Source organism: Lycorma delicatula, chromosome 4 (genome assembly GCF_047948215.1).
Source record: "Lycorma delicatula isolate Av1 chromosome 4, ASM4794821v1, whole genome shotgun sequence".
Lineage (NCBI taxonomy): Eukaryota > Metazoa > Arthropoda > Insecta > Hemiptera > Fulgoridae > Lycorma > Lycorma delicatula.
This window is the reverse complement of record NC_134458.1, coordinates 35616433-35632928: the sequence shown is the minus strand read 5'-3', so window position 1 is coordinate 35632928 and position 16496 is coordinate 35616433. Positions and strand designations below refer to the sequence as shown.

Here is a 16496-nt window from a genome sequence, read left to right as displayed (position 1 = left end):
GATGTACATCAAATATTATACTTATTACATTAATGAGTAAATTAGCCATATTAGTATTTCGCTGTAAAAAGATAGTTTAGAAACATCAGCGAAGATGTTCAAGGATACCTTGGTCATAGACATTAACCTACGTCTAGAATATTAATACATAACTATTTTTAAACAGAATGAAATGGGATCTTATAAATTATACCAGATACAGTATACAATATCAAAAGGTTGTTTATATTCTTACTATTAATTAAAATTAATTTATAAAATTTATGTCACACAATGATGATACTAAAAAGAAAACTATAGATTAAAGAAAAAATATTATGAAATATTATTGACTTTCCATCAATTTGATTTTTTTTTAAGCTTGTTCAAGGGAATATAGAAATGGATTTTTGTAGTGTATGAAATATGCCAAGCTTAACTGGGATTCTTTGAACTCAGGACCACTGGATGAAAGGTTGAGCTGTCTATAGCTACGGTTGGATAACTAATTTTAGTTCTGCAATAATTCAAATTTTTTTAGTAATATAAACAGTTTTGTTTGTTTACACATAAACAAACTTTAAACATATTATACTGTTAACCTAATAAGACCTCACTGAATGCATCAACACTTTGATGTTGATCAATAACAAATCACTTTTATAATCATTTTTTGAATAGTAAAAAAGAATCGCTAAGATTGGTATGTTTCAACCATAACTAAACCATTCCATATAATGAACTGAATGAAGGCAAAGTAAAGTAATTTCAATTATTCATATTAAAAATATCTGTAAGATTATAGAACTTGTAAGATACAAAATAACTTTTTTTAATAAAAAGTTAATATGACGCATCCATCTAATATGTTTATCTACAAAAATATTGAGACTTTTATATTTTTCAACTTTCTCTATTATCAAAAACTACAATTAGGGTAAAGCATTATGTAAGATAAAATTCTGAATATTATGACAACACTATTATTATTTATACACTTATAAATAATTATTGTAAGAAATTGCTTAATTCATGAACTGAGTTCAAAAGGGTGTTATCAAAATTTTATTTTATTTTCAATTAGATGACACCTTTATCCAATATACTGTGTATGCGAAGTAAAGATTACATAAAAACAGGAGATTAAAAGGGATGTGACATAAGCAGTCTATTTCAGTCATTAATGATGAGGATTATTTCAACATTTGTTCAGAAAGTCCACAGACATGGAAAAAGGAGAAACAATGAGAAGATGCACCCCATGATCTTTGTGTTTCTCTTAAGTGGTACAAAAGAGCAGACAAGTTATCAAGCCACCTATGACCACACTCTGTTGGGAGTGAAAATTACAATTCAAGAAAATGTGCTGAAATCATCAAGCAAAAAAAAAAATATTCTCTACAGTAGTAATAAAGAATTCTATCAAATTAATGATACAAGAATCAATTTCCTCTACCTGTAACTAATACACAAATATTAAACGATAACTTATATTCATTTTAAAATAAATACTTCATACCCTAAATAAGTATGTATAGGGTATTTCACACCCTATATATATATAAAGGGTATGTGTATACCCTTTATATGTAAATATTTTTGTTTTTTTTGAAAACAGGGATGCATATAACAGTACCATAAATTTGTTAAGAACACAAAGCATTTATAAGTATCCAACATCAGAGTTTTAAAAAACCTATTATCTGTATTCTTTCACATATTTCAACAACAAATATTTGTGAGGCATTACATGTAAAATTTTTGGGCATTTACTAAATTCAGTAAAAATAACATATTTCATGCTACAGATATATAAAGCTGAAAGCATTAATTTGTTCAAAAGTTGATATAAATGCCAGTGAAAATTTTCAAGTACAGTACTGCCATAAGGTCTCGTACAACTTCACACTTCTGCAAAAATTCATAGAAAAGGGAACAACTGCATATAACCAACTGAATTTTTCTGTTAAAACAGAAACACCTCAGAATTGCAGAAAAGATTCGTTATATTGTTAAATGGAAAATTTTCAACATTAGACAAAAATAAAGATGCTAAAAATGAAAGAAAATTCATTTACTTAAAGTTTAGAAAGTTCCGAGACTGGGATTTATGAATGATGACGTTGGGAAGGTACAAAATGAGAATATACAAATGATTACCAGGGAAAAAGCCATAACTAACACATTATGGAACAAAGAACTTAAATGACCAAATATAAAAAAAAAGAAACTACAGATGATAAAAAATACTGATATTATACTGAAATGCTTGCAAAGTCTGACTGAAAAGCAAAAAATCACAAAATAAGGCTACATGAACACTATTAGGTTGAGAGGTACTGTTCCAATAATAATGGTCTGGAGTAGCTCAGATGGTCAGGAAGTTTGCTTAGACTGTTAACCCACTACACATAAGTCAAGATAAATTATAAGTAATAAAATTATTTATACTTCAATAAATTGCAACGTTTATATTTTATCTTAATATTACATACAAAATTTACACTGTATTTTTACTCATTCTGTACGCAGTTTTGCATATAACAATAGTATAAATTGAAAGCATTGGTTTGTATAAACTGAGAGTTCATTTACATTCTCAATAATAGCGGTAACAGGCTTAGGAAAACTTCCGACTCGTCCTATACTCCCAAATCTTCATATAATATAAGAAAAAAGGTGAATGGCCAGGTAATTTTAAATTCATTCACCCATTCGATGCATTTACTTTTATCATGAACTCTTTTCGGCGTTTTTACCCAAAGTCGCATGATCTATCATTACTCTATGAACATTAATATTTTAACTAAAATTGGTTACGCATAATTTTCAGTAAATCATAATGCACAGTACATAGATGCACAATACATATAGGTGCTGGTGTACCATTAACATAATTTAAATGTGTCAAAATCGTGACTAAAATCATAATTATCTGATTCATTAATAAGTCGGCTTTTAATAAAGAATGTTTTGATATGAAACTAATCATCCCCTTATTATAAACAAATTCATAAAATAAAAAGAGTTTTATCTGAAAACAAAAATAACTGTTTATTATTTATACGCTGGAATTCATGTATGTTAAATCGGCTAAGATACTCACCAGGATTACTGGTAACACAACCAAATACAATATCAAAACAAATAGGTAGTAGAAGACAAGAAATATCCGAAATATTTATTGAAAGAGCAACTGAATAGGACTGTTGCACGACTTACCGCAACGAGGATGTACAACCATCACCTACAACGATGAATCAAATATCCCTCTGGAAATTTTTTTTCCCTTTTTGGTTACTGCTTAGATGTTCCAACAAATTACTGAATTTGATTACGAATCCTCCAAGAAATTTTTTACATTTTTCTAATTGTGCTCAGAAATTAAATTTCCTGTTATCTAATTAATTTTTTTACGACATTAAATTTAATTTTATTAACTTTATTGTTATTTACAATTTTCGTATTCTAATTGGCATTTTTTAATATTATTATTATTATAATAATTCAACGATTATTTTTTTTATAAAGTTATAAGAAATAAGAATGAATAATTGGAAATGTTTTATAATAGTAAATATAAATTCTTTCTTTAATATACTGAAATGTAGTTGATGCACTAACGGATTATTACATGTCCTTTAGATGTATGCAACTTAAAAAATCCTAACCACTCTCAGTCCAGAAAAAAATTTCGCTGTCTGTCTACATTTCTTTTACAACCTATAAAAATTTCTTAGATATGATTAAAATGATTGTAAAAATTAATTCTTATCTCTTTGAACAGTAGATCATGTTGCGGGAAATTCAAATACCTTTAGTGTAGTTTTTAATGGTTTAAACCAAACCCACTGCTCAGTTTTCACTAAACTAAAGACAGATTTTTAATGGTTTAATGACTCTGACTCATTTATAAATTTACATATTCTATATGTTTAAAAAATTACTATAAATTCTGTTGCTTTTTTACAAAGGTATTGTTTATTAACTTCAACAGTGAATTTACACTAAGCGTAAATTCTACGTAAAATACTAAGTTTGGTTTTTCAACCAACTGAACTAAGTTTTTAATTTAGTAGAATTATATTTATTTTCGTTCAGTTCAAAACGTTTTCAGTGGTATAACACTGATTGTAAATAACCTACCTGTTTTCACTTTTGTAACATTCATCAATGATTAAAAAGATTTACTATTACTGATCAGTGCTTCAAACGTTTTAGTTATTAGAACGCTTCACCGATCAGCCATGTTTGCTGTAATTCAATTGAATGTTGCCTAATGCCTTTGCTTCCATCAATATCTTTTATTTGTATAGGTTCATTCTGTTATGTGTAATGCTTGTGTGTCTTTATATGCATGTTTGGTTCATATTTCATATATAGCAGTAATGCTTTGTCCATCCAACCTTTCTCATTCACTTTCACAATGACATCTAGCATTAGTGCTTTCCTTTGAATTACATTTTCATAAGATTATATAAGGAAGAACTTTTTTTCTATCATCTGAAACTCTTAACCACTATTATTCATTGTAATACTTGATGTTCTAATTGAAATTGATTCTTTCCAGTTTAAATCATAGTAGTGAAGCTTACCATATAAAAAGGAAATATCACTTTTAATCATTCTTTTTTATCAGATATAAAGGATAGATGTGTTTCAGTCTCAAATTCATAAATTGTTTTGAGAAACCAATCAATATTTCTCTAGATTTATCATCAGGTTTTGTGCTAAAGATGTATGAAACTGTAGTCCAAATTCAGTCTGAAATGATGTCATATGTTGAGTTTGCCATGTCCCCAAACATTACTAAACTCATCATTCTTGACTGGGTCCTTTGAATAGAAGAATGTTCTATATCTTTGAGACATATTTTTCCAGTTGATGTAGACAGATCAACTGATTAAGAAAGATTTGATACTAATTAGAGATACTGAATGAAATAAATCTGTTTTTTGGGTGTGAAGAGAAATCTGTATGACTGAAATACTTTGAGACTTGTCCTTACTACAATTTTTGATAATAATGTTATTAAGCCATAAACTTCATATAATGCCAACTCAATATTACGCAGTACTAAGCTAATAAAGCTGTACAATAATTGTATTTGTCAGTTTATAAGCATTTTCATATATAAGGAATACATGATCATGATTTCTGCAAAGTTTAGCAAACTAACGTATACATTGTCAAGTACTGTATGAAATTACGAAACGTTTGTAATGATTAATCTTAAAAAAATAATAAATTGAAAAAAGATATAATAAAATATGTTAATACAATATTATTAATCTAATGTTTTATTTCTTGAGACTGACAAAATATAAAAAAGATATATTTGTACTATTCACAATTGTTCTTTTTTGTCAAATACCTAACTTCTGTACATAACTAATTCTGATTTATGGAATAATTTTTTTGTTGTAAACTGTTTATTTCATTAACCACACTAAACCTTACATATTTTGAGCTAGTTGTAATAAACATAAAACTATATTAAAATTCTTCTTTTTTATAACTAAAGTAGCCGGTCTGTCTAGCCAGAACCTGGACCCTTGGGGCTCAGGTCAGCCCAGGCAAATCCTGGAACCAACTCAGGGGCTCCTCAAGGCCTCCTGGGGCCAAGGGACCTGCCCCACGATTGCAGAGCTTGCCATTCCCAATTTTCCATGGGGATCGGCATCCTGGACATCCACAGAGCTTGCTTCAGTTGCCATTTCCATCTACCCAGAGGGCTCCACCCTCTTCTGCACCACCCCCCTGTATGTTATCCTCATGGTTATGAGAATAATATTAATAAATAATAATTATAGTGTTCAGGATTTATAGAAACCTGAAAAAGAAACTAAATTGCAAAAGATAGAATAATAGTAACTATGGTAATTAAAGTACACAAACCTTTCACGACAAAAAAATTCATAACTTATTTCTTTGCTACGGTGACAGAAATATAATAATGAAGTAAAAGGATTAATCTACTTTTTTCTTAATGAATGTCTTTAATTCACAACTTCACTATCCTTGAAGGTGAATAAATAATCAATATTTTTAATATCTTAACCTTCAAGGAAGCTGGAGCCTCAATCGATGGATTTAAACCTTCCCTTGGATAACACAAATGTATCCTGCAAATTTGAAAGTAATCGGCTGGTTGATTCTCGCATGATGGGATAAAAAACAAACAGACAAACTTTATATATATTAATACTTGTATAAAATAATTCACTATTAGTATACAATATTTATATTGAAATTATAAAAGTTGTATATTTACAAAAACTGTAAATGTCCATTTATAGGCTATATATCAGCAAAATATAAAATGTAAAATATATTGAATGCAATAAAAAATATATATATAAATAATACTGTATAAATGTAATAATTCAGATATCCTAAATAATATCTTAACATGGTACATAAATTAAACAATAGACCCTTTTTTTAATAAAATTCATGTGGGAAGTATATAATTAAATATGAAATATGTTGATACTATGTAGTATCTTAAATATAGAATATATTTTAAGTGTGTTTTATTGATTCAGTTAAGTGAATATACATAAATCCCAAATCTTTTAAAGCTACAAGCTCTTTTTGTATATTTCAGTGAAATTATTTTATAACTGGTAATATGTAGAGTTTATATACTAATTTATGTTTTATTTTTGTATACAGATGAGGATGTACATCTTAATTTTCACAATATCACTTGTACTGCAGATCTAAAAATTAAAGCGAAGAAAACTCTATTGGTAAATTTTGAATATTTTTCATGGGTTAAGCTTTTTAAGTTAAGATTTATGTAGTTACATATAACCTAAACATAATTGATTAATACGACTCCATTTACCATTAATGTAGGAAAAATTAGTGTGAACATGAGCTACTGACAGCAGTGTATGTGTTCAAGTAAAATAGAGAACAAGCCAGTTATTACATTCAAAGAAATGTTCATTGATAGACTTATGAATTCTATGTGATATGACACTGTCACTGTTAACATTGGCAGTTTCAGATCTAGCTTTTGAAATTAAAGGAATGAGAGCAATGAAGATTGAAGTTATACCGGTAAGTTGCAAGCACGCATAAAACAATATTCACAAGTTTCAATTATGATCTGGAGAAAATATAATGGGAAGCAGTAACTCACCACTTTCAATTTCACCAAATTCAAGACCTAAGTCATAATGTCTGCAAGTATGATCAAAGGAAAATTCTTTTATGAAACTTTAACAGTAACATAACACAACTTGTATTATTCCTTAGTTAGCAAAATCATCATCAATGAACCAAGGAATATTTCAAGAATACAGAATATAATTCTAATAATAAAGATAATACTAAATACTTAAGTAAATATAAAAGATTACTTGATAAAATGCAATTAAAAATTTATTTGACTATTGTATTTCAAATTACAGTGTTACAGACCAGTTATCAATTACAGACCTGTTGCCAAACTGTGCTGTTGCACAGTTATATACTGTTATGAAACAGTATAATCAATCATCATAGAAATAAACAAATAACTAATGGAATTTCTTCAGGCTTGGTTTGCAATTCAAAACTCCAAAAATGCCCTTCAAATATGGCTGTATAGGCAATCAAATAACGAATATACAGAATAGATCTTATGTCCTGCGATTATTTTTCTAGAGCTTGATCAAAGAGAATGTTAATTAAACAGTAGTAGAAAAACTAGTAGTTTTGAAGTAGTCATTTCCAGTTTGATCTACATTATAACAATTTAGTTTTTGCAGATGGTATAAGCAAATGTACTAATTCATTGGATCAAGTGTCAAGAGTATGAGCATTTGTGTAGTTTAAAAGTTTAAAATTATATTAAAAGTGGTTGAAGGACTAGTGTGATTTATTGTACGTTTTAATGAAATATGGTAAGAAGTAATAAAATACTTCTAAAATAGAAGTGACTTATCAGAAATTCTATATAAGCTATGCTGCTTGTTTAGTAAATAAATATGTTGCACAGAAATATAGTAGTAGTCTAGGTAAATTAAAGTGTAATTTACAACAAAACAAATGTAGTTGATTATTTTGTAAATGTTTTGTCTTATTAAAGGTTCATATTTGTTGAAAGTGGTAAAACTTTTCTTAGTTGACATACTGGTTATCTTATAAGTAGTACCTGATTTTAAGAAAAACCTTCTTTAAAACAATATCATAAAACAGTTTTTTAAAGCTATATTCCATCATTTCTCTTCAAATTGTTATGGTGTTTCATTTTCACTGTCTTGTAGCTTATAAATTTTAATGAATTTTATCATCAGGGCTCTCTTAGCATCATTCACTTGAATGGTTAAAGCTTTTATAAATTTTGCAAGAGTGCAGAGTTCATATTCATCATTAAAAATTGAGTTAAAAACTTCAAAGGCCATTAAAGTTTCTGCTTCACTCAATACTTGGGTTATATTTGTGAAAAAATTGAAATAACTGGTTTCTAAAAAGTATTCTTCAAAGACAAATAACATGGCTTTAACCATTTCTAAATTTGATCTTTCTTTTACATAATTTTGTTGAATCAAGTCGTTATCCTCAGAAGCATCTTCTTCTTCATTGTATTCATCACTGCGGTTGTGAATGTATGTCAATTCTCCTAGTTTACTATTTTCTACCAGAGAAAGCAATTTTCCTGCCAGATATTTCACATGCTTTAATTTTCTGCATAAGAATTTTATCGTTTTCTCTGAATCTTTACTAATTGGTTTTGTCCTTCTAATGACATTTGTAGTTTTTGCTATAATATAATTTGTTTCTTCAGGTACTAGTAATGAATAATTTTCTAATATTTCTCCAAACTCTTCAATTCCATATTCCATTGTATCAAGTGCTTTTGTCAGTAAGCAACCTGTTTTTTTTCTAAGTTTTAGTGTATTTGAAGTCAACTTCATTGCTTTATTAATGTTTTCAATGGCTTCCAACAATTCTTTTCTTGCATAACAAGTATCTACCGTTTTGTATTCATGAACAGTGGTTCCTGTTTCTACGTCTACAACAAAACACAAAAAGTTGCATTACTTATGTTTTATTATAAAAAGTAAATCAGTTATTTATATATAAGACAAAACTATTGTGTTAGATATGGTAAAAACTTAAAAAAATTTCAGTTCTGGTTATTTAAAGTATATGCTTAATAAAATTTTTTTCAAACAGATTTTCACTGAAAAGGATTTAAGAAGAAATGTAATTGCTTTAAATAAACAAACTTTACTGAATTTCAAAATGGCTATATTACACAAAATAAATATCTGCAAGAAAATATAAAACATTAACAAAGTCAACAACGTATTAAAAAATCATATATAATGGATACACATTATATAAGATATGTCTTTTCCATTGTTTGAAGCAGTATAAAAAGATCTTTGCTTGAAAGTCTTTTGAAGAGATCAGTTATTTTTATTTAAAAAAAATATCTTAGTTGATGTACTGGTTATCTTATAAGTAGTACATGATTTTAAGAAAACCCTTGTTTTAGATTGATCTTCCATCAATCTAAAACAATTTCCCTCTGGAAACTAATAATTTCTGAGAATAATTAGAAGTCATAGAGTGCTAGATCTGGGAAATATGGTGGATATTCCAAAACTGTGATAAATTTTCCAGCCAAAAACTACTTGACAGACAATGCAGAGTGTACAAGTGCACTGTCTTGTTGAAGAATCCATTTCTCATTATTGTATTTTTCTTTTACTCTCCAAAATTATGAATGATCTGATGACAATATTGTTGTATTAGCTATTTGATCTTGAGATACCCACTAATTCATGATGATTCCTTTGATATCAAAGAAAACAATGAGCTTGGCTTCAGATTTTGACATACTTAGTCATAATTTTTTTAATCACATAGAAATCTGGAGTTTTTCAGTGTATTAATTGTTGATAATTGCTGATAGTTTCTGAGTAAAACTGTAACATCCAAGTCTATACGTGATGACTTTTTAAAGGAAGTCTGGTTGCTAACTCATTCATTTTAATATATTTGAAGAAGGTTCTTCCATCTTCCATTTGTTCCATTTTGGGGATTTTTGGCACCATTTTCCTCACTTGTGATTTTTAGATTTCTGTGTAAAGTTTGTCTCACCAACTCCTTGTCTGTCTTTACCATGTCCACTGTTCAATTACTGTGCTATTCAATTTTCGAAATACGCATTGACTATAGAGAGAAAAGCAGACTGAAAACTACTGCTGTGAGTATACAACTTAAATTAGTGTTAAAAAAATCTTATGAGACTATGTAAGTCATGTGTTAAGAATATTCTCAACCTCTGATAAGATGTATACTATTAAACTAAACACCCAGTCTTAAAACTTCATAGACAAACCCAGTAATGTACTAAATAATAAAAAATCGTAATAATAAAATTAATGCACCAAAACATGTTATAAATCGGTACAAGAGCTAGATAACAGTACATTTTCAAAGTCAGATAACATTTTTTTTGTATAAATAAGATTTTTTAAAAGTGATTGATTCACTTTCTAATTAAGTCTTAAAAATAAGCCATTAATAATTTTAGTTATTTGTTATTTTCCTACAGACAAAGAGTAGTAATCTAAAATCATAAGTTGTCATTTTTCAATCCTATTTGATAATAATAATTAGTCATAGGCTTTGTAATTTCTGTACCTATTTACAGTATTTATTTGTACAAATACAATAATTTGGAATTTATTAGTTAATAAATATATAAACCATGATTTAATAGTTAAGTGAATTTCTTTAATAATTGGCAGAAAGACATTGAACTAGAACCAACTCTACTTATGATTTTCAATGTTTTGTTAGGTCAGGGAGGAGGTAAGAAATAAAACCTATATTTTTAAAATTTAAAAAAAAATAAAATTGGAAGAGAAAATAGTAAAATTTAAAATAAATAAAAAAATGAACATTAAAAAAAACAACTAGAAAGGAATAATAATAAATAAAGGTAATTAAAAAATTATTAAATGAAAGAAAAAGTAAATAAACACTATTTTTTTTTTTTTTGTCTTCAGTCATTTGACTGGTTTGATGCAGCTCTCCAAGATTCCCTATCTAGTGCTAGTCGTTTCATTTCAGTATACCTTCTACATCCTACATCCCTAACACTATTACGTACATCCCTAAACACTATTTACGTAACACTATAAAATAAATGTTTGTTTATAAAAATATATAAAATCAACTTTTAACTAACCCGTGACCCAATAATTTTCTTAAGAAAATTCAAGTTAAAAGTAAAGATCGCACAGTTTATCTACAAAGGTTTATCTCTAGAAAGATAGATGGTAGCATATAAAGATGGCAGCATATCTTAACTGCTATATCTCCTGTTTTAAATAAAATTTAGACAAAACAAATACTTAATGTTCCCATAACAGAAAATTACAAAAATCTTTTAAATAATTACATATATTAAATAATTTTTTTAAGACTATTAGATACTGAAACAGTTATTACTGTTAAGTGATGCATTTTTTAATAATGTTAATAAAGTAAGTTTTCAACGAAACAATTGCAGTTTATTACGAACATGAAAAAAATTGTTTAGATTTAATAAATTTATTTTATGCTCAGTTTCCAAGCAGTGCTGAAGCACAGCTGATCTCTTTGAACTTCTGGACTTATAATGAAACAAATGCTCCATCTCAAGAATACTAATTTTTTTTTAGTTATTTTTACTTAGTTAATTTCACTTCCTCTTTCAATTTTCCCTAAGCATCCTAGATTGCAGTTATTGTACTTAGAAATTAATTTATGAATGATCACTCTTTCAGTGGGCTTAATTTTATTTTTAATATTTCCTAGATCCGAGGAAAATTTCTAAGACATAGCTATTGTAATGCTATTAATGATTTTTTAAGATATTTTTTCATTTTTTGCTGTACTAGGGCTGTTCAGAAAGTTCTTGGCTTGACACAGAGATGATGCAAGTATTATCAAAAATAATTATGATATTTATCAAGTATGGTTCTTTAGATGACATGCAAGTTTCAGACGAGTACGATTAGTTCCTTGTTTGTGGCGACAATTAAAGCAAACAAGATTTGACATTTTCAGAAAAATGGATAAAATTTAAGTTCAAGCTGTTATAAAGTACTTTGTCTTAAAAGGATTAACCCCGATGGACATTTAAAAAGAGTCGCTTTAAATCTTCCCTTCGTTTTTGATGGTAAAAAAGTGGGCTGCTAAATTTAAACATAGTCCTACATCCATTTAAGATGATGAATACTTGGGAGGCCCAAAAACCTCACTACTATCAAAATCATCACAAAAATCTACAATGCCATATTGCTGACTGAAGCTTGCTGACATTGCAAAACATCTTGCTCAATCACATCCACTACATTTTACTATATGTTTTGGGTATAAAAAGCTTTCCACTGAATGTTTGCTACGTTTGTTAACAGTCTACTGAAAACGCATTGAAATGAACATTCCTAAGTATGTTTAAACTTATTTAAACACAATTCTACTGAGTTTCTTTGACATATTACAATAGTAGATGAAACATAGATTCAAATTACATGCCATAGACCAAAAAGTGGGTGGGAGCAAGAAAAAGTGCACCAAAGAAAGTGAAAATGGTTCCACCTGCAGAAAAAGTAATGGCTATGGTTTTTTGAGATTCTTGTGGTGTGGTGTTCATAGGCTACCTGAAAAGAAATAGGATCATCACAGAGGAATATTGCACTTCACTATTAGACCAATGTTTTTTTTAAGGGTACTACTCAGGCAAAACATCCACATCTAGCCAAAAAAAACTGCTCTTTCACCTTGATAATACACCTTCTCAGTTTTTTGCTGCAAAACTCCATGTCGTACACTTTGAAGCACTTCCACATGTCCCGTATTCACCAGATATGGCTTCCAGCAATTACTTCCTCTTCACTTTCTTCACCTCAAGAAGTGGCTCACTGGATGAAGATTCACTTCAAATGATGAAGTCAAAGCTGAAACTACCACTTATTAGGTATAGTTGAATAAACTGGATTATACTAAATGTATTACAAAAATGGAAAGTTGTTGATATAAATGCTTGAATTGCAAATGGCTACAGTGAAAAGAAAAAGGTCTGAAAAATCTTGTGTTTTCTTTATCAGACCGAGAACTTTCTGAATGGCTCTTGTGTAAAAGGAAATATGCAATTTTTTTACATGCTTTATTCAATCCAGATCTTTCTTGTTTATTATTTTCAATCAAGGCTATTTTGCTTAATATTCTCTATTTAAAAACTGATAAAAACAATGTTGTTTTAATATCACAAAAAAAAATATCAATAATGCACTCATAAAATGAAAGAGATGGCATCTTATTATCTCTTGAAATAAGAAAAAATCCTCTTTCTTCTTTTATTTGAGAAAACCAGTTTAATAACTTAATTTGTTCTTTTACTATAATAATAGTTGCAACTGTTCAAGCTCTGAGGGGACACTCAAGTTGATTAATCTTGTTTTGGTCATCTTAAAATTATACTGCCTCCTTAAGTTCATAGATTAGGTAATCAAATGTTTCCAGAAGAAATACTACTATTTATCAAAACAGCTATTAAAAGAATTTAATAAATTACAGTAATTGCCATCTTTCTTTAATGCTCTTCTTATTTTATTGTTTATAAACAACTTCAGAAATTATTATTACTTTTTTTAGTATTTTGCTTATTTAGTACTGCTTATTTATTGATTATTTTTTAAGTTTATTTATTAATCTGTTATTACTTTGTAATGTTTTTTGTTGGGACAGTTGGAGGTGCAATTTATGTAAAATTATTAATTTTTTTAATGACGAATTGAAGAAAATTTGGCTTTAGCTTTTATAAAACAATTGGTGATTGGGGTACCTCCAATTTGTACTTATAAAAATCACTGGCAATCACAATAAAATATTCAGTAATAGCAATTAATGAATTATTCTTATTGACTGAATATACTTACCCATCAAGTTTGCATCAATATATTTTTTTACATTTGAATCCTCCTGAAGTGGGACACTCATTTCAGTTTCATGGTTTTCCTTTAATGAATTTTCTGGCTCTTCAAAGAACAACTGTAATTCATCCTGAAAATCCATGTTACTTTCATGAGCTTCCATCATGGAAGATTCTCCACAATATAATGTGAGTAATTTTACTTTTAAATCTATTTTAGTTTCATGTCTTTGTGATGGTTCTTCATTGTCTTGCAAAAGTATACTATTTTTGCATGAATCTTCGCAGAAAGATGAGTTCATTTTATCGATAAGCAATTCATTGTTTACTTTCATTTCGGACTCATTGTCTTCCAATGTTGAGTAGTCATTTTTCAGCGGTAGAGTCACTGAATTAGTATTCTTGTTAATATGAGGATAAGTTTTATTCTTGGAATCAATTACAGATTCATGTTTTTCCTGTGCTAGTTCATTTGTAATGTATATTTTACCTAGGTTTTTATCTTCTACCTCCATTTTTTCAATCACTTCAAAAAATTTGCCTTCTTTTCTACAAGATTTATCATGGAATGTTGGTACTGAATAATCAGTCCAGCCATCATCAGAATTCAATCCACTTTTTATGTCATATGATGGCATAATTTCTCCTGAATCTTCTAATTTTCCGGCATCAGAATGCTGAACAAAAGCTGAACTTTTGTGAAATTCTGCCATGTTTAAAATAGTGTGATTATTAGTGTGATCAATACCATGCTGGTACTGTAGATGCAAACATTTTTTTTCAAATCCATCAGTAATATTGCTTTGATTAAAATTTTCATTACAAGAAGAGACTTTGTTATCACTGATTTTTTGCACAGTAAGAGAAAGGAAATACTTGTTACTTTCAATCATTTCACAAGCTAAAACACAAAGTAATTTACTGTTTTCATTTGTATCAGCAAGTGTTTCTTTTTGTTCTTGTTTGAATTTACTGAAATTTACTTCTTGAAACAATTGAGAAGGTACTTGCAGTAATAATTCAACAGGTGAGAGTTCATTGACTGCAAAAGTTGTTTCTACTTTGGGTGATTGGCTATTTAATGTACAGTTACACATAATTTTATATATGTTTCTTACTGCCTCATTTAATTCTGAATCTGGATTATGTACACAGAAATCTGCAGACTGTTCTTGATTTGTTATAACTGGTTCCATTTCTTTAAGGATTTCATCTACAACAGAAGATTTAGCAGTTTGTGCTTTAGAGGGTATTACCTGGTTGAATTCATTACATTCTTTGTCAGTTTTTGATCTTTTTCTTTCTTGTTCACATAAATAACTCTTAACATCTGTTTTATCTGGATGATCTTGAGAGAAATCCAGTGCAAGATATAATTTTTGGAACAGCGTATTGGTAAATAATATTACTTTTGATGCACTTCCACCTGCTGGAAACTTTATTAAAGCTGAGATTACGTTTTCTAATTCTTCTGTAAAATCTTGCTTCCCCAGATTTTTTACAGTATTTACATTATTTAACTGCTGTAGTTCATTTATAAACATTAAAAACTTTTTATCATCAGTGAAGTATTTACTTGTCAGAAGTTGTAATTCCTCTACATACTGAAGATCAAATCCTTTGTTATCCCTGAAAAATGATTTTTTAAATTTTAATTGTATGCTAATAATGTTTTCAGATATTAAAGACATCACATGGTCTAATATTAAATCAGTAAACAAACATATTACAAAATACATTTATGGACTTATTTCCTTTACTACACCATTTCTGATCACCTCAATACTACTGTTAACTGCAGTGACACTACTTATAATAATGCCATTGCAATACGTATTAAGAAAGAAAACTTGAAATAGAAAATTGATGAAACTGTCTTCAAATCAAGATATTAGAAAGTTATCCTAATTAAAAACTTTAAAATTATTGTATTATTTGTTTTTTCTTTGTACATCATCGTTTTAACATTAATTTATTATAGTAATTAATTCCAGATTACAGAATGGTATAGCTTGTTAGGATGGGAAATATTTATGCAGTATTAAGCCAATGATTACTTGTACTAAACTTATGTCTTAGCAGTAAAATTCTTTTTTATGAATATTATTCGTATACTAGATTCTATTAACATTTTTTAGGAGTAGTAGCAGTAGTGTAAACATACTATAAATATTCGCTATGTAAATTTGAAGTCAGTTGGTAATTACTTTTTGTTATGATCAAAAAGGTTAATTTGTAAAAAATCTTTTTTTTTTACATTTCTCCACTGTATTTGTTACCTGATAACAAAAAATGAGATAAAGTTTTCTTTAATTTTCTAGGCAAGCTTAAGGACTTTTCCAAAATACTGATGTAGAACTTTTTTTTGAAAAGTTTATTAAATAGATTAAGTTAATCATAATTTAAAATATATGACTGAAAAGGCTTGGGTTGTAATCTTAACTGAATGATTATGACAGACACATTTTAGAATTTCATGAAAAAAGGTCTAAATTTTTCATAAGTGTATTTTTTGTTATCATTTACAATAGAAGAAATATATTTAAAAAAATAGTAAATATATATATATATATATATATATATA

General features: G+C 28.1%; 2 protein-coding genes across 2 annotated transcripts in view; both read right to left on the bottom strand.

The window, feature by feature from the left end:
* LOC142323275 (putative fatty acyl-CoA reductase CG8306) overlaps nt 1-3220 on the bottom strand; it is a 50791-nt gene extending 47571 nt beyond the window's left edge. Inside the window, exon 1 of the mRNA XM_075362709.1 lies at nt 3086-3220. The gene's annotated coding sequence lies outside the window, so the exon portion shown is untranslated. The remainder of the gene's footprint in view (nt 1-3085) is intronic.
* The window catches only part of Asator (tau-tubulin kinase asator), a 492107-nt gene that overhangs the window by 261428 nt on the left and 214183 nt on the right, over nt 1-16496 (bottom strand). The gene's annotated exons all lie outside the window — the stretch shown is intronic.